We start from the raw sequence: 23,020 nt of genomic DNA, 5'->3' as shown, positions 1-23,020 counted from the left end.
AAAAAGAAATGAGTCTCTGTTAAATACTTTGTCCTCAGTTGGGTGGCGAAGAAACAGAACACTGTATCAATACCAAGGAATGTGTTTGTCTCTTTACTCTCTTTTAACTGTTTGTTATCTGAGATAACGATCAAAGAATGGCCATTCATTAACTCAGTAAAGGGCAAGCCAAATGTTTACTGTGCAGTAACATTTTGCTTCCACATCGTTAAGATAACGAAGATAATAAAGTTGTGAGAAAGGTAATTAAATTGGAGCACTCAACAAATCAGGTTCTTCAGTGCCGGAACATGCTCTCATGAAATGACAGACAAGCGAGTCAAAACAACCTTACGGCCACAGGGCAGAAAAATGCTCCTTATGTCTTATGTAAGAATGACCTCCCTTTGCATATTGCTCATCCTAAATGAATCAGGAGCATTTAGATTTTTTTGTTCTTTCATGGATGATGTTAGGACCATTAATCTGTGGTCTGTGTCTCTCTGTGTTTCTCCCTTACCCAGCTTGGAGAGCCATACCTAGCCACTATCCTTCTCTGTCAGTCCCTGAGACAAGACTCACAAGGTGGCTGCTGTACCAGATGTTGTGTCCTGGGACCCAGATGGGGAGAATAGATAAACATCAGTTGTCGGCAGGGAGTAGGCAGTAAGGGAAACTACTGAACCGACTGCAACTGTGCTCACACTGACTCACAGAGGTGGGCCTCCAGAGCATCCCTCATCGCATTCAGCCTTCTTTCCTTTCATCCCCAGGCCTCAGCACGTATGGACTCCTACTGGGCTCATGGCAGGTGTCTCTGGTTCACTTTTTCTTACATGACACTTACTGCAATAATTTAGCTACAGTGTATGAAAGAGTCTAGTCACAATGTGGTGAACACTGATACACAACATCCTTCTCCCTATATTCACTCATATTCTGCAAATTATCAAATTACAAATTACACATCAGCCATTTTTTGTACCATCAGATTGTTTGTGCCATTATGATCCCTGGCGTTAACAGGGGCCCAAATAGAATCTATTTGCTGAAAAAGGCTCATGGCCCACAATGCTTGACTAGGATAAGAAGCGTAACAGGGACTCTAGTCAATTTCACATCTCTCTGCAATGCCTTCTAATGCCATCCCTGTGCTAATAGGGCCGTCAGAATGAGGCTGGGCAGCCATGCGTCTGACAGTGATGTCCTAATCCGACAGGAGACTGCTGTTTGGCCGTTATGCTTCATCAGCAGAGATACTTAGGTCCCAAATGGCCAATAGGATCACAGAGGAGAGTGGAAATATATTATTCCCACCATACACACACACAACTGGGTCATAACAAAACACAACAAGCAGAACATTTCTTGTAAATACAAACATGTGCATCCTCTATTGCAGGTTGGACTGATACTTGTTCTCTTTTGGCATTGTGTGTGAGAGAGAGAGAGAGAGAGAGAGAGAGAGAGAGAGAGAGAGAGAGAGAGAGAGAGAGAGAGAGAGAGAGAGAGAGAGAGAGAGAGAGAGAGAGAGAGAGAGAGAATGCAGCGGGTCAAGAACACTGTGTACAAGATTTCGATTACACTCCTGTGTGTTGGCAAAAGGCCAGCACTATAAGCAAAAACAGTCATGGTCTGTGTTATTTAGCTCATGCTAAGTACCCAACATTCAGTGGAAGTGTGCTTTTAGCCCTTTATTCTTGTGCTATGTGACAATGCATTGTCAAACTCCACAGATTGCTAGCTATAAATCATATACTTCTGATGAGACACCAAATAATATGAATCCAGCTGTTGCAGCCAGAATGTTGTTACCTAACAGATATTTATCTATTATGAATGAATCTCTGCCAGAGGGATGAACTGAAATGTAACACACTGAGTCTTCTTTTAGGTTAAATGTGAGGTAAGGACCAAAATGATACACATATGCAATCCATGGATTTGAATATGGGTAAGAATCACTTTATTTGTTTCTCGAACAATAAACCAGAGCCTAGGTAGGGAGGAAGGGGGGGTGGTGAAGGGGGGGGTGGCGGCATGGGGAGCTGAGAGAGAGAGAGAGAGAGAGAGAGAGAGAGAGAGAGAGAGAGAGAGAGAGAGAGAGAGAGAGAGAGAGAGAGAGAGAGAGAGAGAGAGATAGAGAGATGGAAAGCCCCATGGAGTATACACAGGGTTCATTACATGCATTGCAACTCCATATTATGCCATCTATATACATCCCACCTCTGTAAAAGACATCAGACACTCAGCTCAAAGCTAATTCCCCTCTGCCTCTAACTCTCTATTCCCTATTCATACTCTTCCTCCAGAAACTTTCTCCAGCAGGACGAGAGATTGGAAAAATGCTTATTCACTCATTAACAGTTTGTTCATGCAAAATGCAATTCTCATTCCCAAACTAAGTGCAAACCATTACTTTAGGCTATAAGTAGAAATTATATAAAGTATTTGGGGGGAACTTGGCTGTGTGAGACCATGAGAAGCAAGACAACAGCTACTTACAGCCATGGGATTATAGATTACAAAGCAGCCCTCATCCACAGCCACCAATCAACAGCCAATATATATTCTATTCAACCCTTCTCAATATCTTCACATTCGCAGGAAATTATGAAAATGCTAATCTCATATTTGTTTGATATAAGAAGCATAAGCCATGTTGGTACAGACAAGAAGACTCAATAAATCTCTGAATTTGTAACCAACAATGTCTGTGTTGTTGTGCAGCAAAACCAATCACCAGGTCCATAAAAAACTATTACTTTCCTCTCCGGTATGTATATTTCTAGGCTCTAATGTGCTGCATCAGAATCATCAACTATGCTGGAATCCCAGCAGAAACCTTGACTGCATTGTCTCCTTGTGCAGCACAGTACGCGTGTGTCGGCATGGTACCCAGGCAAGGCTGCAACAACAGACAGCAATTAAATGTTTATTCCAGCTCAGATGTGCATATTTCACCGTAAATGCATTTAAGCATTTATGCTTTATCCGTGCGGATCCTCGGAGCATCTCCTCCCCTCCTCTATGTACCGTATGTGAAGGGTAAATTATTTATTGCCTGGCCCTTTAAGCCTTTGGCAAGGTATTTGCAAACCACTCTGGTGGGATTGTAGGGGTGGAGGAGAAATCCATCTTTGATTAGCTTTATTTTATTTTTAATGTAATATACTCTACATCTGAGAGATTGAGAAAGAAAGAGAAAGATTATGCATAAAAGAGAGTTTCGGGGATCTATAGAGACAGTAGTGGCAGAGAAGCAGTGTGGGAGAGACATAGTAGAGGGTTTCATGTGTGTCCCAATTTGCCTGGACACATTTTTCATGTTGCGCCACGGTTTACAACATCAACACATAAAAATCTTTCTTTGAGCTGGGCTGTTGAGGAGGCAAACACAGTGGTTTTCCATAAGCATTTAAATAGATGTATCCTAAATGTGCAATTCAAAGAGAAAAGAATGAACCACTGCAGCATGTTCATCCAGCTGCAGGGCTTTCTTCTCAGACTGTGGACTTACTCAATAGACCAGCTCAAATAACACCTGGCCAAGCCATACATATTCTTTGATGATATTGCAAAATATTATTTTCAGGGAAATTGAATATCAACAATGAGGATCATCTAGTGCACTAGAGCAAAAACTGAAAAGTAGAGGTTTGCAGAATAGCTGACATCATGCTGAGATCCTCAGCCATTCCTGGGCTGAGGAGAACGCCATCATATAAATAGTTTGCACTGGACCAGACAAAAAGCACCTGGCGAGAGGCAGAACTGGATCATTTCTCCTTACAGACATCTTATTCTGCCAGATACTGTCGGTTGTGTCGGGAAGCGCTTTTTTTCATATTTTTTTTCTTCGCTTTTTATCGAATATACGGTGCTCCTGCCATGTTCTTCACTGCAGATCAACACAAAGACATGCCTCACCAGGCTGATGGCACATTTGACAAGGGTGTTCATGTGTGGGCTATGTTAGTAGGTTGTGTGTGTCATTTGTTTGTATGTTGAAGTTGGTATGTTGCGTTCCAAAAGAACCTTTAAAATGGCAGCCCCAGTCAATATTACCATATTATATCTATTATTATTACATATATATTACCAATATCTATCACCATAACAATATGGTAATAGAACAGAAAGAAAAGAAACGCATGCATGCTTGCATCAACATTAAAACAACATCTGAAAACAAACATAGTGGCACTGGTATTACATTAGTTGCCATGTAGACTTGGGACCAACATTACATTAATACGGATAAGCTTTGTGTCACACTGGCGACTCCCTGCTGTCAAAAACTTTAAAGAATTGAATGTTTCTAGGTGAGATTCGGCATCAACAAATGAAAGCTCTCACATCGAACACAAGCCTGATCATAACAATCAAGGATTTGTCATGTCTTCCACCCAGGAGAAACAGATGGGAGACTGCTGTGGCAGCTCTCTACCTCTCTCCCCAAACAAGCAGACATAAATCTCTGCTCCAGTCAGTGGCTGTGTGTAGTCAGTTTTAGATAACACTGGACAGATAACGCTGGTGTGTACTGTATGCACATAGGAGACTGCAAGCAGCAAGTGGTGCAGAGGAGGTTGCTGTGGCCCTGGAACTGACTGAGTCGTGAGGATTTCTCTCAGCTGAGACAGGACAAGTGAGGGGCTGAGTGGGGGCTGTCAAGGAGAGGAGAAAGCAAGTGGTGAAAAGCGGTGAGGAAATAAATGTATTCGTGAGGAATCTAAGGGCATGGGAATCACACTGTAGTGTTCCAAATATAGCGAGGATTTATCCATGGTCCTGAAAACAGAATCCATGAATACTGCATCCCTTCCTCTGCCTCCCTGCAGCCTGCCACCCACCGAAGAAGGGTTTTAATGTTGAGGCACGCCTGAATGGAGTAGGCAGGGATCTTTATCATGAGAGCTCTCTTATACCCTCCTCTAATGCCTTGTACACCTGCAAACCTATCTTTGGAAAAAGGGGAATATTTTCCTAAAGGGATGAACACAAAGCTTTCCTCATTGTTAAGGTTCATAATGACATATTTCAAAAACACTAGAAGAGATATTTGCTTTACTACAATAGGTTTTTACAGTTAACTGTAGTGAAATTTTAGCTTTCACCAGCACATGTAATTATCTCTTGACATATGCCAAAAATAATGCGCTAGAAAAAGTTAAGCAATGCAAATTGAAAAAAGCAAACCATCCTTAAACCTAATCCAGACAAGATGATGGCTCATCAGAAGAATATTTAATAAAAACGCACACACCTTCAAATTGCATGGAATTGCATGGCATTCACTCACTTTGGAAGAGGACAATGTTCTCACGTATTCTGTGGCACAGTAGCAACTCAATGGTACATTAAGCGCTGGCTGGTTGATGCTTAGCTGAAGCATCAGGCTCCACGCTCGCTTGCACTCCTGAGCTGGTAGAAGAGGTTCCTGTCAACATCATACCACATACCGGTACACAGTTTCCAGTGCTGTTGTGTTTCCTTTTTTAGGCTATCATTACTAAGGCATTCAGTATGTTGAATCAGACTCAGAATCCAGCCCCCCTGCTAATTCTATCTGCCAACGTTAGAGTTTCACCCCTGTTTTTCCATTCATCTCCTCTTAGAGGGATCTATCCGTCTTCAAAGTGAACTTGGGCAGCCCTTGGTCTGACGTCATGAATCTAATCCCTAGACTAAAGGTTTTATAAAAGTATTATTTTCCTGGTGAAATATGAATATATAAAGGATGCTGGGTGACTGTTGTATGGCTGCCAAGTGGAATGAAACCAGAAGTTACGTACAAGAGCCCCAAACAGGATTCAATGGTTCTCCAAGTATGAGCTTTAAATCATTACTAATTGGGTTGCCATGGGGCTCTTATAAAAATAAATCTGCTACATTTCATCTTAAAAATTGTGATTCTTTAACTGAGCACTTTCCTTTTAGGTTTTGTTTGGCACCCTGTTGAACCCACAAAGAAGTACAAAATAGTTGGTGGGTGAAAACAGCTACTTGTGAAGACAGAACACAACAACTGTACAAACCACAAACCAATTCTGAAGAACTTCAAGTCTATTTTTAAAGTGAACTATGTGACCACAAATAGTAGCTAAATTTGACCAAAGTCAAGGAGTTTGAATGTCACTCCCTCCATCATCCCTCTTAGTCTTGGTGCAACTCAACATCTGGTGACACTAGCCTGGGGAAACGCTTTGGGGCCTTGTCCTTCTGTGATCCAGGACAGCCTGTTGTGGTGAGGGAGAGCGAAGCTTCTCTGCCCAAGGAGGTGTCTGAGGCCTGCGGAAGTGTCCAGAAGGATCTCTGACTCGTCAGAAGCTGAGTTTACAGAGAGCTCTGAATCAGAGAGACTAATTGCTGGGAGTGTTTAGGAGTGTTAATGGCCTAATGAGAGGTGATGATGGCCTGTCCAACTGTCCATCAATCACCACAGCCTCCCTCTCCAGTGTCTGTGCAGTGTGAGGATGCTCTTGGTTCCCTTCCTGTCAGAAGGTCTTTGTATGAGCTTGCAGCAGCTCTTATTTACTCCTCAAGCTGTTACACACTATTAAATAAATATTTCCCTCTTCCAAAGGAAAAAGTTAGCATACTGTCAATCCAGCTTCTATACAATCCTAAGGGGCCATTCGGATACCTCTCATGAGCTCCCTTTCTACAGCCATACTCTATTTCTGAGCTAACGGCTAACAGGCTTATTGTGGACATCTGGGGTTTTTATAACAAAATAAAACCAATTCATTATTTACCTTTGCTTCTTGATCTCAGACTTTCTCTATTTTATCTCTCGTCACTGTTTCTTTTGTGGACATCTCTGGAGTGGAAGGCAAGCGAAAGAGAAAACCTCTCTTTGTACCCAATCTTGGCATATACCACAGCAATTCCGTGTAAGGCAGTCCTTTAACTGAAGCTTGGGACCTGATAATTGCTCCTTTCATCTGGCTTGTTAAATCTAAGATCAAACAAGACGAGGCAAAGCATGAATGGGCCACTGCAATCTACCAGCTAAGAACTAGCTAGGTTAGCAGCCCAAGAATACAGCCATCTGGTCTTCAGTAGAAATTAGGTTTAATTAGTCACTTGAGTGCTACATTGGCTGTGCACCTGCTACCGAGCAAGAGTGTAAGGGAGAAGGAATTAGAGAGACATAGTGCTTTCCCACACATTTTAAAAAGACAATTCATAGTAAAATGTTTTGGTTGAAGTCATCTCCAACTGGATATTACCTCTAAAGGAGCTAAAATAGCATTTTGGTGTGATGATCTCTCAACAATAATTTAAATGTACTCTGAAACTCTTAACATTAGTCAAGAAAACCTGATCTACTACATGTATTTTGCCACCTGCTTATAAAGAGCATTGCCCTTCATAATGCATACAGGTTTGAGCTTCAGTCTTCCACAGCCATTCATCACAGTGTGACGGCTCACCCTAAAAAATTAAGTAGTCAGCCACTTAACCAGGGAAAGCAGGGAAGAGTTAAATGAGAAATAAGGTCATTAACTTGAAGCGCCTCATCAGAGGAAAGTATCTGATTAAATGTGGAATCCTCTGAAACATTTCCATCACCACTTTGACCTTGTTGTATTCAGGAAGTAAGTAATTGTACGTCACAATGACAAACTTCCTTCAGATGTTGCTATGGCATAGTTCCGACAAGGCAATGACATAAATGCTCATCATCGCAATCAGTCGTATGTGCCCGCATACAACTGTTTACCAGTCAAGCAAAAGTGTGTGTTTTGGTGAGACCAACACAAGAGTAAAGGGCAGTCTCTGCATGAATCAGTTTGTTGTTACCTTTTGACTGTGTGCTGAGCATGACCAGACTGCTACAGACCCATGACCAAGGCTATGCAGTGGTTGGCTCAAGCCTAATGTGGCTTTGTTTTCCTATATGAGCTCCGGATGTCTGCTCGCTAATAAAGGCCCTGTCAGTCTCTGTCTATGTTTACCAGAGGCTGCTCTGCCAGGGAATAATTGTGCAGCCCTCTCCCAGCCCCGCTCTGCTCCCTTGCCCAATAACACGCATCACGGGGGGAAAGCGAGGGTCACAACAACTAGACATATCATTAATCACAGGAGCTGAGGGGGGTTTAGCCTGGGATTATCCACCCCAGGGTGGGGCTAGGTCAGGCCTGGGGTCCCCTGTAGGGGTGGGAGCCGAAGGGAAATATCAGACTGGAGAGGCCTGATAGACTCTGGTCCTTTTGAGACACTCCACTGAGAGGATGAAAGAGCTGGGGTATTGATTTCAGTTCAGGAAGCAGGAGGGAGAAAAAGGGGGCCAGAGCTAGGTGTAAGGCCTTCAAAGTAGCAGTCTATACTCAGGTGGGTGAAATTTAGTCTGATAAAGTGTGGCAATACCCATGTGGGTAGAAATAAATAGCTTAGTCTGCTAACACAGATGAATCAGGTCAGCCTCGTTGTCTTACAGCCTTGAATTTTCTCTTATATTACCTTAAAACACTGGGACTCAACATCTTCTGTAAAACATGATTTGGAGATAAGAGAGATATGATTGTTCCTTTATCTTACGTTAATGTTTTTGGCTTTGGCAAGATCCATGAAAACAGCTTTTCAGCCCTGCAAAATATGGAATAGGATTTGCAGAATAACAATATCAGGTATAGAGGTCAGACTTCCAGAAGGAGATTGCTTATCTGACACAGAGGACCTGCAATCCTTCTAGGGCCATGACTTCCATGACCATGGAAAGGAACAAAAAACATGTCTGACATATCTAAATTAGTTCATTTAGTCACACTTTAGTCCTATGCGGTGTAGTTAATGTTGGTTGCACCAAAGTTCAGTATTTGCTGGAGTATCGCTGGAGTATCGGTGGGGGGTTAAGCATCAACCAGGCTGCTGTCTTAACCTGCATGATTAACGGTGCATTAACAATATGGCAGGTCTTTGAGTACATCACCACTCTCATAGTGCCCTACATTATTAATGCTCTGAAAAGACAGTTAATGAGCTTTAACTTTTTCTGTGGATATGGAACAGGCTTGTCGTTACTGCATAGACTCTCCCTTTATAATATATATGTCAAATGTAATTAATTTTTAAACATACAGTCTGTCGTTATTCCTGGAAGATGAGCCCATGCTCACTGTTTATATCGACCCACATGAACCCTAGCTTGGCAGGGGCTTGCTAGGGTCATTAGATGATTATGGTGGCTTGTGTGTGGCCCACATTCTCAGTCCCATAGTCTCACATCCTCAGCTTGCCTCAGCAAAACATTGACAAGGTGAATAGATTACTTTCTGTCACTGTGGACTGTTAACTAGCGTCATCTTTCTTGAGTTTATGTAACACTTCCAGGGATGAGCTCTGTAAAAACTCCATCAGAGTTTAAAAAGAAATAACATCCAGCTTCTGGGATCTGGTTACAGCACAATACAGAAAATGAACACATAAAGGAATGATTATTTTGACCAGCTGTTATTATCCCTTCAGACCACCGCAGTACTATGACATAGGTGGCAATTAAGAAACATTTTCCTGTAAGACTGGATCTTTGAACAGCTTTAATTATTGTGTTGAGATAAAACTACTCTGTCTGGGGTGTTCCCATTAAAAGGCCCATGCTGTTGCTACTCCTGAGTAAGACAAAAAGGGCTCTATATTATAGTATTCTATTTACTTTATCTCCCTAATCAACACATTCACTCGTGGCCATAATTTGGTAGCAGAGAAAGCATTTCATGAACTTTGCTAAACAACTCAGTACATTTCAAGTCTTACTCAGGCTAACTGCTGAAATGTAAAATACAACTCAAATGGAAATGTTTCAAACCTGCCAAACATGTGGTGCATCTAAATTTGACCTAATCCAGGCCTGAAGAAACACCATGCCAATGTTGGATCAAGAAGACCTGGTCTGACAGGGCCTTGCAAAGCTCTGTAACATGCACATTAGAAAGGAGATTGGTGGTGTTATTTTTTATAATTGCGTCTTTCATCCCCCCATATGGACCACTGCTATTCATTTCTTCTCAGTCTGTTTCTACTGGACAGTGACTCCTCTCCATTAGTCTCAGTGACTGGACCAGATGGCCCACCATCCTGAGTGAAACACAAACACACCGTCTGCTCAGTCAACCAGCCCACGCAATAATGATGCGTTGCATTACAACACACTCCAAAAGAATGTGTGTGCACGTATGTTGCAGACTTGTGTTGTGAGTGTGTCTGGCTAGATAACTTCAAACTGTTTGAGATTACATATCCTCAGTCCCTCATCCTTTACACATGAATGAACCACTCTAATATAAGACAATTAAGACACTAAAACATTCATTGTTGAGCAAATTGGTTAAGGAGTAATTGTGTTTGAATATTATATTTTTTCACCCTTCATCACTAGCGTTATTAATGCATTTTATGCAATCACAATAGTCTTGTATTTGAACCATTTTACATAAATATTGTATCTTCTGCATGTTTAACTGTTTGTCAATCATTTCTGCAATAGCCCAAGCTCCAGGGAATGACAAATGTAATTAGAACCATGGAACCTATATTCTGCATCTGCTCTCTCCCTATAGGGAGTCAATACACTGACGCTTAAATGTTTCATGGGGTCCTCTCTGCCTTAGCAGTCAGAAAGCCACAATATAACGTGGAGGAACATGCTAATGCAAAAAGAAATATGCCATTAACATGCAGCAGGCCTATGCAGCAGGCATGCCAGTATAACTTATGCTATGACATAGGAGACTTTGTGACACGGAAGCCGGCATATTAACATATTGACCTTTGATTGGGAATGGTAGAGGACCAGGAAGCTAATGGGCTCACAGTGAAATTATGCCATCAGGTCAGCCAGATGCATTTCCTAAACCCTTTAGCCAATATCCCCATTGTGTGTCTGTCTAGAGAGGGAGCCTAAACACTTGCCTCCATATCTGTTACATGTGAGAATTGAGATTCATAGAGAAGTGATTGGAAAAAGATAATGTGCAAAAGCAGAACAAGTCCAGCCAAGATCAGTGTGTTGCTGTGTGAGACACTTTTTCTCCCCAGATGTCACAAAAAAGCTATGCAAATGGGGCATAAACAGAATACAGGGACAACCAAACAGATAAATTAAAACAGACGCAATAGCAATAAGGACATCCCCATCGGTAGAAAGCAAGATCTCTGTTGAGATCAAAGAGAGGAGAATGATTCGTTACCTAAATCACGTAAATGACAACTCAATACAGAGCACAGGCTTTTTGGATTTCTGGTTAGAGTTTGGGAACCCATTATTTTAATTGCCTGCTACTGTGGCATTTTGAGATCCGATTTAGCAGCCTGTCTGTCCTGTGACCTTTCAGCCTCTAAAACGTGATAGAAGTGATCTTATTGACGTGTCTTACATTTGGCACCCACACATATCGCACGTCTGCCTCAGTCATCAATGTCATGCAACTGCTCTTTACAAGTGGAATCCCTTACCAATCAACATCTGAGAAAAATGACCTTCTTATGTTGACTTGACACTCATTTAAAACTCATATGAGATATCATCTTTCCAGATCACAAAGCGGGAGAGAGAACAAATTAATATACAAAAATATGGACATAGAGAATTATATAGTTGGTGAACAGAGGGGGGACAGAGGGGGGGCCTCTTTAGTTATCTGTGCTTTAATCCCAGCCCTGCCCAGCAAAAAGCTGCATCTCTACGGCCTTTCTAAAAAACAAGCCAGGCTCAATCCATTAAACTGCCAGTTAGGGGAACACTGCACTGGCCTCAGAGCCTCAAAGTGGGGATGTATCCTGGCCCTCCCAGTGAGGCTCTGATCTCGTCCCTGATGCAGCGAGCTGTTGCTTCCCAACCAGGTGCTCGGACATCACAGAGTCAGACCACTGACCCTTTACTAACCCCCTCACCACACACACAGAGCCAACTGTGAGCTGACTGCAAAGTCTAGGAATGAGCTATTTAAGATAATGTGTTGAAAATGTCAGTACATTTTCACAGACAACACACCCCAAACTAATCCTGTGGGTAAACAACAACAACCAAGACCAGTTTATTTTCTCCAACCTCAAACTGTCCCACAGCTGTCACCCAGCTGAAAATATGTCAGGCTGTACACTATGTTCAGCAGACTTACTTCTATAGACTCTTAATTAAAATGACATATCATCTTCCTGCTTGACAATGACCATGACAGATCCTCAGATGAACTCTTCTGAGTGAGAGTGTTTCAGTCCTGCCATTTTTAATCACATTGAGCCTTGATGGTCAGCCATACACAGTCCTGTCACTGTTCCTCTCCATTCAGATATGGAGAGGAACAGTGACAGGACTGTGTATGGCTGACCATATATATATATATATATATATATATACTGGAGCACTACAGGTTTTAATTGGATAGTTTTCTTAAAGGTTACCTGAGAACCATACTGTCTGCCTACTGTGTCTGCATTGTCCCCAGAAGATCATGTTGAATTCTTGAGAGTCTCCAACCTGCCCTCAGTGATCACTCAACCACATACATATCTAAGAGGGTGGTCTATGGTGTAGTTGTCACACAGTCAATAATTCAATCTTGAAGAAAGTCTTTGGGATTCAAAGACCAGACATTCACACTCTGTGCACACTCCTCATAACCCTGGGCCCTCTCTCTCGGCACTTAATCAGAAGAGGGCACAGGGTCCCCTGTGATGGCACAGCCCCAGGCGGGAGTCTTCATTACATAACTACTGGCACAAGCTGAAATATGCAACAAATCTGCAACAAGTAAGAGGCAGATACCCCTTTATAGAAATATCTGGTCAGTCTGACTCTGACAGTATCTGCATTGATTTACAGAATTGTAATGGCACACTTTTTGTTTCTTCTTTACATAATGAAGACATAGCAGCCAATTGCTGTATGATTCCATAATCACAGAGTTCATTAATTATGTTTGTACAAGTGAAACATTGATGGTTCCTTGATTGGGCAATAGTCAGCTCACATACATAGCCAAGACACTGAGCTGGGTTTATGATCACCACCCTCTGAGTCTTGCTCTGTCAACACTCAGAGATTTGGAGTCACTGTTCTGCTTGCAGTGACCTCCCACTGGGCAGGGTAACCAGACAACGGGCCACACCACCCACGCCTTGTATTGAACTTGAATTATGCACCCCGTTCCCCACACACACACATACATTTGAAAGCAAGATGAAAATATTTACCCACTCATTTGTTAATTAGCTCAGCTGCCACCATAGGCCAGGACCATTCATCAAGTTAATTATCAGCCCAGTGTCCCATAGAGCAGGGGGATGACAGAGGAACCATAGCTGGCAACCCTGGTACTGAATCGAGCACCAGCCAAGTGTGGATCAACAGCTGGGTAAACTGTTTGTGTGCCATGAATGAACTGTATGCCATCATTGAACTAGCTCTTCACCCCTCCACAGTGGAAACTGACATTGACGAACAAGAACCACAATTCCAACACTAAGCCAAAACAATGAGGTGCAAGACAGAGAAATGGTCTTCTAAGACATTTCAAACTGACCATAAACACAGGGGACAGTAATCACCACAGTGTTGATAGAAAAGCCACGGCACATCTTAAGTTCTAATGTAGCAGATCTTTGAATTCTTATTTGCATAATTTTCCAAATGAAAAACCATGCTCTTCACAGATATCGTGAATGGTTGAAGAAACCCATTTCAGCAGTTAGAAATGTCTTCTTCCTTCTAATCAGGTCAGACACGATGAGTGTAGACACACAGAAAAGGAATTGCTAACAAAACAGTTTTTAGTTGCAGCAGATGAGTAATCAGGACAACCTGATGTTTTTATTGTAATCCCTTATAATGGCAGATGACTAATTTAAATGATTAGGCATCTGAGAATGAGCATGGTTGAGAGGACAAAAAGACAGCTGTATACAATAAAACCTTGGTGGATAAACAGCAACAGCTGTGACTGATTGAGAAATCACAAGAAAGAGATACAGCCAGGGTGGGTTTGTACAACCTTTGTTCTCTCACATATATATTATTGGGTGTGCTCAAGCCTTCGGCGAGAGCACAACCTTTGTTCTCTCACATATATATTATTATTATTTTTATTTATTTTTATTTTTGCCCCCCTAAAACTCAGTCAATATTTGGCCTACATAGACAACGTAGGTGTCAAAAGTTTCGTCTTGGTAGCGATTGAGTTGCTTGTATTGGAATTTACGTTCCGTTGCATGGATTGGGCTTAAGTTAAGTTTTTGTGGCGAAAAGTGAAGCTAACGGTGGCTAATTTGCTAGCCACAGTCACTGACGTTACTAACGTCACTACGTCATGAAAACACGCGTGACTACCTTTGGCAGAACATTCGTTTCGTATCTGTTAACTTGGGGGATAGCTAGGCTAACTATAGCTTTACTGCAAGGCAGCTAATTTGCTAGCCACAGTCACTGACGTTACTAACGTCACTACGTCACTAACGTCACTAACGTCACGAAAACACGCGTGACTACCTTTGGCAGAACATTCGTTTCGCATCTGTTAAGGGATAGCTAGGCTAACTATAGCTTTACTGCAAGGCAGCTGCAGAAACGCCACAAGCAAAGAGGCCAGGGTGATAACTATTTACTCATTTTACTTTGTGATATGACACACAATTGTGATGTTTAATGTAACTACAATATAAGCTGATATTATTAAGGAAGTACATCTACTTTCGGAAACAGTAGTCTACTATTTCACTGAAGTATTAGCATCATGACATTATAGCCTGTGTTGCCCGGGCAACACATACTACAGTGGTCTATGATGTATCTGTTTTCAATCGTTAAAATACACATTCCTCACATATACATTTTCGTTGTAGGATTTATTCTGACATTAGTAAACGATTTGTTGGTGAAATTACCATTACCTGTGGTTTCAAACCAGTGTAGCTAACTGCAACGCTGTAGCTTACGCGAGACACACTACAAAAACATCTACAGTACACAGCTGTTTAGGAAGTCAAACGGCGACAGAACATGTTCGGCACTCTCCTTACTTAAATCAAAAGTCTATCTAACTACTAACCTGAACTTCATTGCCACAGCCTAAACGTTGTCAATCTGTTCATGAAAATAATTAATTTCAGCCTAAACCATACAACGGAACGTTAAATCCAATTCAACCAACGCAATCGCTACCAAGACGAACACAGCAGTAGTCTACTAGTACTGTACCGTAGTAGTACAATTTACCGGGGCAGCTTCTCCACACAGGGCTATATCGCATTTTGCGTTGTTACTGACAATGGTCGCTACCAGTGAGCTTTTTATGAATGAGCGATTTTCCACTAAATAAATGTCAAGCTTATTTACGTTTTGGGGGGCATATTTTCAGTTAGCAGATGGTACTGTTTGAATCGCGATTCCATCTTCTACTGCCGGGTAACGTCGTAGAATAATCTTCAAAGGGGGTTCTTTATTAATGAATGAATGCAATGAGTAGGCTACATGCCTGAAAATATCACGAGAAGGGAAAAACTTAAAATGACGTTTAAGTCATAGAGATTAGGTCAATTTTTACACCGGTCTGCCAAATGTATTCGTTTTGATTCAACGATGAGGCTGCGCAGGGGAAATGAGAAGACATCTATTTCATTCTACACTTCACTCGTATTTTCAGTTGTAAATGAGCAGCCTTTTTGTCTGTTTTTTTTAAATCTATTTAATCTTTATAAATAATAACTATGCATTTTCATATAAAATATACAGAAATCAGTTGTAAAAATGTCATTCAAAAACGGACCCCTGTGCAACCGACGCAAGCAAGCACACCCTACAATTTCCCCAGAAATTGTACCCTCTCTAGTTTCTAATTATAATCATAATTTGTCTTGAGAACCTGGCCAGTTAGGCTGAAGATCCTCCAGGGACCTGCTCTGCCCTGTTCCTTCCCTTTCGAAAGAACAGGAGGTGTTATCACACCAGAACATAAGAAGACTGACCTCAATGTGCACCACACTTTTGAAGTAGAAATAAGAACGGAAAATGAGAAGAAATTATTCCTAGCCCCCTTCTCTCTCTTTTTCCTTACCACCTCCATGTTTGCAGAGAAAGTGTCAAAAGCCATGGCTATAATCTGTTAGATTGTGACATGTGGAGTGATCATGGTACCCTATCACCGGTAGTCCTCGTCGTTGATTAAGGCTTTTCATCCTCCATTGGGCCCAGCACAGAGCCCCCGGCGCTAAGACTTGCGACATGCGTAATTTCCTCCACGCTGCCATCCCATCTTGATAGGAAGCTAATAGAAACTCTCCTCAGATTCACTTCTAATGAAGACGGATCCTCAGATGGCCAAGCAATCTCACTTATATCACCACTCTATCAACTTGTTTTAAGACGATTAGAAATGTTTCATGCGACAGAGAGAGAGAGAGAGAGAGAGAGAGAGAGAGAGAGAGAGAGAGAGAGAGAGAGAGAGAGAGAGAGCAATTTTACAGGGCACGATGACTGGGGAGCCCTTTCTTCTAGAGCTCCTGGCTTTTTTGTTTTAAAGCCGAACCAAGGTGCAGCTGAAAGCTATGCGTGATCTCAAGAGACTTGAGTGGTTTTGTCAGTGTCTTAATATAACTGGACGGCTACACAGACATTTACACTAAGTGAGAGGACTGAATGTTGAAGAGTAAGAACTGTTCCTTTTGAAGAGTTTTAGTTTAGGTGTAGTCAAAACGTTACTCTCTAAATTCATGACTTGCATAGCTGGGTTCTGGTATGCTTACATTTCACATTCAAACCTATTGCATTTATTGGGTACAAAAGTCTTGTATGTCTTTCTATAACGGACACGTTTTCTTTAGCTTCCAGTTGATGCACTGTATCCCCAGATTAATTATTATTATTCTCACCTTGTAGATGATGATCATCCTGCTATCTCCTTACTCACTAAACTCTAAAACACCAAGACCTGCCTTCCTTCCACTAATGGTGTTATGTCATGAGAACAATATCTCATTTATAATTCAGTGCTATCCTTGAAAGTTGGTAAATATTTTCACAACATAGCTGCGTAATATCCCCTTTTGTAATTTTTTTTTAATTATTGATCCCATGTATGTTTTATTTTACATTGTTATGCAGGCTAAATGTAAATATTGACTGTTTTGAAAGCACTCTGTGGGGTAATTTGTTTCCAGAGCTGAATGTGAGCTGAATATGAGTAACCAAAGGACATCTGTGTTCAGCTAATGCTACCGATTAGTGTTTCCATTCATGCACATTTGGGGCAAATATCCCTTCTCTCCTGCAACCATTTAAACATTAAAAAAATGTTTTAAGGCTTACTGGATTTGACAACAAATAGCTTAATTCCCTAAATATCATTCACACTTGTGTATTCTAGTGTAACAGAATTAAAAAGTGTAAATTCATGCTCAATGAAAGAGAGACAGCACTAGCTCTTGTCATATAAAATATTTGTGTCAAAAATACTAATGAGATTGCCCTGCTTTTCAATAGCAGAGATAACCCCCTTAATGATATTTTTCAGCTTGAAAGATTTCCTAAAATGACCCCAACATAAACAAAAGTGAAACATTTATTTTGTTCACATTTCCATGAAAGCCTGTACCCACCATGCTCTAGTTACTGAAACCATGATTGAACGTTTCAGTGTTTCAGTGTAAAAACTAGTGGTGTTCACTGATTAAATGCTTACTTTCTGCACTGCGAAAAGGCAAACCCAGATATTCATTTGAGATGAATGACTAGTTGTTTCGTTCTAGATTTTGGGTAGATAATTCAATGAAATTGCTTTCGTTTAGGGGTTTAGTGAAGGGAGGCCTTTTTTGACCAGAGGACAATGGGAGTTTACAGACAACACAAGGGTTAAAAGGAGGACAGTGTATGAAACAGAAACTCATAAAACATGCTTTACCTGCGGTTCAGTTCAGTCAATGTGCAGATGACAAGCCACCTCACAAGATGGACAATTAGCCAGGAAATAACCTAGAACCACTGGGAAATAAATCGATAATGGGGAACTGTATATTCCTGGCATGATTTGCTCTCCCCTGTTCATCATTTAAAGAATGCTGAAAAAATAGCAGGAGTCAATGGCAGTTAATGCATACCCGTGTCATTAATGTATGACGTTTAATGTATCATGGAAATGGCAATCTTGTGACAAAGATGGACTTTTTCATTACAAACCCCAATTTCAGTCTGAAAGCTGCGGTTCACTACCACAACGCGATGAGAAGGATCTGCTAAAATGCCCACACAGCACGCTTGAAAGGGTGGCCTTTTATTCATGTGATCCTCGTAATCATAGATGTCCCACCAAACCAAGGTGTCTGTTCTGGGGCAGAGGAAACTCTGCCGGAGCTCTGCCATTTAAATATTTAAAGTATCTACCTTGCGGCATTTCTGCTGTGTTGTAATGTACATGTTTAACACAGAGGCTAATATCTAGTGAGGCTGCATCTGAAGGGAAGGGTGCAAGCACATGTCAGAGACACAGAGATTAAGTGTTTCAGCCTCCTAATATATGTGATGCACTTATACCTATGTGTGATATTCCCCCAACATGGACCCCACATGCAGGCATAATATCCTCAGGCATTTTAGCAAAGCTGTTATGATGCTATCAAGGTCTGCCCTAATCTCATAGAATAGCATCAGTATTGATTGGGGAATTACTACATAACCCAAATTACAGTCCCGGTGTATAAAAAGAAAGGATACAGTGCACAGTGCAGAATTCTGACAAGGACTCTTGTCAGAATGCCCCAGCATGTGTCTATTGAAGTACTGTATGTTGTTCAGAGTAGCAAATGTGATGTTGCAGGTTTCACAATCTAGAATGTTAAAAGGCAATCTCCTCATGCACTGTGTTGCAGCTAATCAACATTTCATTTCCCAGACAGGAGGTGTTAGACATGAGTAGAGGGTTGGTAGACATGACATCCCATGTCACAGCCTCTGATTCTGTAATCAGGACTGGGTGTAAATACAGACGTCTCATTATCCACCAGCTGAAGTGTGGCACTGAGGAAGGGCATTGCCAATGACGAGGATTCTCCACGTAATCAGCTGATCTGACAACATATCTATGCATCATTATCAGGGGCTACAGTATAGCTCTACCAAGCCACAAGACACAGAACAAAAAGATTAGGAAAACGAAATATGTAATATATTACCAGTACTTTCAATTAGTACATGAGTGGGTTCATGTTGTGAGTATCCTCATCATTATTGAATTACAATGAAAAGCTCTCCAATAGGATGAGGGGATGAGAGATGTATCAGATGAGAGGCTTTGTGTGTCTGATTATATGAGATTTCTATCAGAAACAACTTGAAAAATCCTAACAATGTCAATCAAGTGGCTGTGGTGATGATAATTTGGCGCACAAGTTACTTTATCTCATCTTATTTTACTGTGATGGATAATTAACCAAATGATAATGCCATGTCAATATTGGCAGGAAATTGCAGATTTGTCTGTAAGTTGGTGCAACAAACCCTGATACTATGTTACCCTTCGTTTGTTTCAAGCTTCTTTTAGCATTGTTCACCAACAATTGTAGAGGTGGTGAAGACAAGGAGAGCATAGTGATGCAATAAATCATGAACAGTGTGTGCTGACAGTGAAACCTATATTGGCCTGCCTTCTGCATTCATCTCTCTATGAGGCTCAGGCAGACTAATTAGAAAAGTGGATCTGAACGGAGGATCCATAAGCATTTAGGGTTCTGCTGCTCTATCTGCTCAACCACACTGCATTGGTTATGAACATGATTTCAATAGCAGCACTGCCAAAGCTAAAACAGTGCCTTACGCGAAAGCACAATTTCCCTTTTTTTTCTCTGCAATAAATCCCATGAAGTCAAAAAAAGGAAGTTGATTTCCTTCATATGGTCTTATGTGTTATATAGCAAGCTGTGGCACATGAAAGGAAATCAAGGTTGTAGAGAGTAGAGAGAGCTGGTTGTTAACTCCAGGGTTTAGGTACCAAGCTGGGCCACTCATTGCCAAACGCAAAACATCCTTTTCTGTACATGCTGGAGAGCAGAACAAGGGCTAATCTGCTGGGGTTTGGAGGGGTTTATTTATTCTCTGTGGGAATTGACCTTTTTTACAATGTTGGACAGAGAAGGTTCGTATGTCTCAGAGGTGGAATTGTATCTCTAGCTTGTAACAACATCTCTATTTGAGAAGCAAAAGGCACACACAAAAATGTTCTGACAGACAGTGTGAGCAGCCAAGTTACTGTGCTGTAGAACAACTGCATGCTCTTTTATGACATCCCCTAAAACCATGATGAATGCTATGTCTCGTGAAATGTGGCCCCCTCGCGAGTTGAGAGAATGTATGGTTAACTGGGATGAATAGATTGTTGGGTCTATGGTTCATGTCATAAATCTAAGCAATTATCCAGAGTTCGAGCAGATGTCATCTTTACTCAGTGTCAACAGGTCTCTAATGAAAGGGTTCAAATAATCTCACATGCACCAGATCAGCCACTTTTTGCTTACAATGTAGAGCCAGGGGTACACACATTTACACAGCAAACATCAACAACTGTAGGGTCTGCCACCGACAAAACAGTGACAGAGCCTATACTTTCAAACATAAAAGTTGAAAACTTTGATTTGTGAGCTCTTTGAACTCATAAATATGAACTGGCCCCTTTTTGAAATTCTGCATTGGGAAAAGATTTCAGGATTGTTTAGATAGCTTTCTGTCTGTCTGTTTTGGGCATGTTGTTTTGGAGCTCAAAGATCATCAGACTGTGATCAACATGAGGAAGCTTCACAGACGGCCTTCTGATGAACAGATGGTTAAGAGCCACAAGGAAGTGCAACATATAAGGAAGGATGTCTTCTGCAAATGAAGAAAGTTCCTGCCTCCAACTAAATCAGACTAGAGGGGATGAAAAGCATCTGTTGGTTGTGCTCATGAAATGCTGTTTCTTTCTTTCAGACATAAGTAGTGCATTAGAAATCAGCATGCTGAGTTTTATTGCAGACTTATTCAAAAAGATAGGCATTGACTAGCTCCCAATAGTCCAATCCATGTAAACTATGAGACTGCTTTGGCCGACGGATACGCATTTAAACATGACAACACCAGAGTCCAGAGTTTAAATCAGAATGGAATGATTGTGAGGCACTGAAACAAAACCAGTGTCTCTAAATATGACTTATACGATGAAGTGAAAATATAGGGGAATCTGGTGTGTTTATTTGACTGTCAGGACTCGATAAGACACAACGTGAACCACATGAGAGTATATACGTTAAACAACCAGAAAGAACAATAGAGTCTTGTTTAAAAAGAAACTAGTTGGATGTCGTTCTGACTCTATCAATTAATTGCAGCTCCTTTATTCCTGGGCAACGACAGCTAAATAGGCTTGCTGAAGAGGCTTTCTGATGAAGGGGTCCATTGTATTGTATACTCAATGACATAATGTTATCCTATTCACAGTCCATGCCCGCTAGGCGCTCAGTCCTTGGAGGTGATTCATCTGTTGAGAATCTGGTCAGCCTGATCATAGACACCCCCCACCTCCACCCACAAACACACACACACACTGTTTGTGTGTTGTACTGTAACTCAGAGTTACACACAAATAACACATTCACACGCATGCAGTCACGCGCATACAAATAATGCTATAATTAAGTGCAAATGTGCATATAATAATGCTTTTTCTCAAATAAATTGATCAAAATCTTATTCGGTGTGCATACTACAACTACATTTTTGAGTCCCCCAAACCGACTTGTTTGTTCTCTTCAAATGACTTGTGTCATACACATACATTCTATCAGATCAGTTTCTCCTTTCATTCTCACACATGTCGAGAAGAGTTACTTACCTTTAAACGACGAAACAAACCTTTTCTTCAGAGTGAATCTGAAGTCATTTGGTCTAAATGTAATCTATTTTATTGAAGTCTTTGTTTCAATCTTAGTAGTAGGCTACACACTCAACGCTCTTCCCAGGACACTGCCGTGGTTTGAAACTCGAGTCCAAAACAGGTGTGCGGATCAAACGCAGATGTTCAGCCTAGTGGTGGACAAATCGGTAGCAAAGGATTGCAGATTAATGTTTCCAAACGATGCTCGTTTTGATTTTCGCTGATCCAATTGTCACATGTGTTAGGAACACAAAACAAAAGCCACAAATCCCGTATGCTCTCCACAGAAAAACTGCCCATTGACTCTGCTTACTGAAATGCTGTCCATTGAGCAGTGGTGCTGAAAGGAATTTCAGGCGCAGTTCTCGCAGCTTACTTTTTGGACTGAAGAAGCTCCCCTCCCACACCACAAAAAAAATAGAAGCCCTTCAACGACCAAGGGGGGAATCTTTGAACTCCGAGCTATACCCTCTGACGCTCACAATTCGAGTGGCTAATGTTAGCATTGCATCTCCAATCAAAGGAGAGGGGCTGCGCAAAATCTATTTCAGAAATCTTACCTAGAAATTAGTCAATAGTCACTAGTCTTTCAAACTAATTGCTTTTGCAGAGTTAAATAGTTCCTGTCCAAATAAGTGTCGGACCAATTATGTTTTAAATTGAGAGATAGGCTAGACAAGGCTAACAGAACGTTAATTTTCAGGGCTTTCGTGTTCAAAGGCAGTGTTATCTGCCTTGGCAATTTTCACACTTTTACCAGTTCAAACAGAGCTAGGATGTGATAACGTCCGTGAAAGTTATTATGTCTTCAGGTGAGAGCACATGAATCAGTAATTAATATTAATCAAGGCCACTGCTGATTGCTAATTATATGATCTAATTCTAACCCATTCAGATTTATTTTTTAAATCTCGCCTAGCACAAAATATGTAAAACATAACTGGTAAGTACCCTATGAAACATTTTTGTAAAACAAATCTGATCAAAGTCTGAAAAAAAAATCTGATGAAGTGCCATGAGACAATATTAGGCAGAATTAAAATTAATTTAATGGTTGATAATGATATTGTAATTAGTTTGCATCGCACTGAAAATCCCTTTTGACTTGAGAGTGAAGAAGTGACTGCAGCAGAGGCGTGACCGAG

General features: G+C 41.2%; 1 protein-coding gene across 1 annotated transcript in view; it reads right to left on the bottom strand.

Moving 5' to 3' along the window:
* Positions 1–22,267, bottom strand: part of LOC134018952 (metabotropic glutamate receptor 4-like) — a 109,267-nt gene extending 87,000 nt beyond the window's left edge. The window contains exon 1 of the mRNA XM_062459348.1: positions 21,834–22,267. The gene's annotated coding sequence lies outside the window, so the exon portion shown is untranslated. The remainder of the gene's footprint in view (positions 1–21,833) is intronic.
* Positions 22,268–23,020: the final 753 nt, after the last annotated feature.

The sequence above is a fragment of the Osmerus eperlanus genome, chromosome 4, assembly GCF_963692335.1.
Source record: "Osmerus eperlanus chromosome 4, fOsmEpe2.1, whole genome shotgun sequence".
Taxonomy (NCBI): Eukaryota; Metazoa; Chordata; class Actinopteri; order Osmeriformes; family Osmeridae; genus Osmerus; species Osmerus eperlanus.
This window is presented reverse-complemented; position numbering and strand designations above follow the sequence as displayed.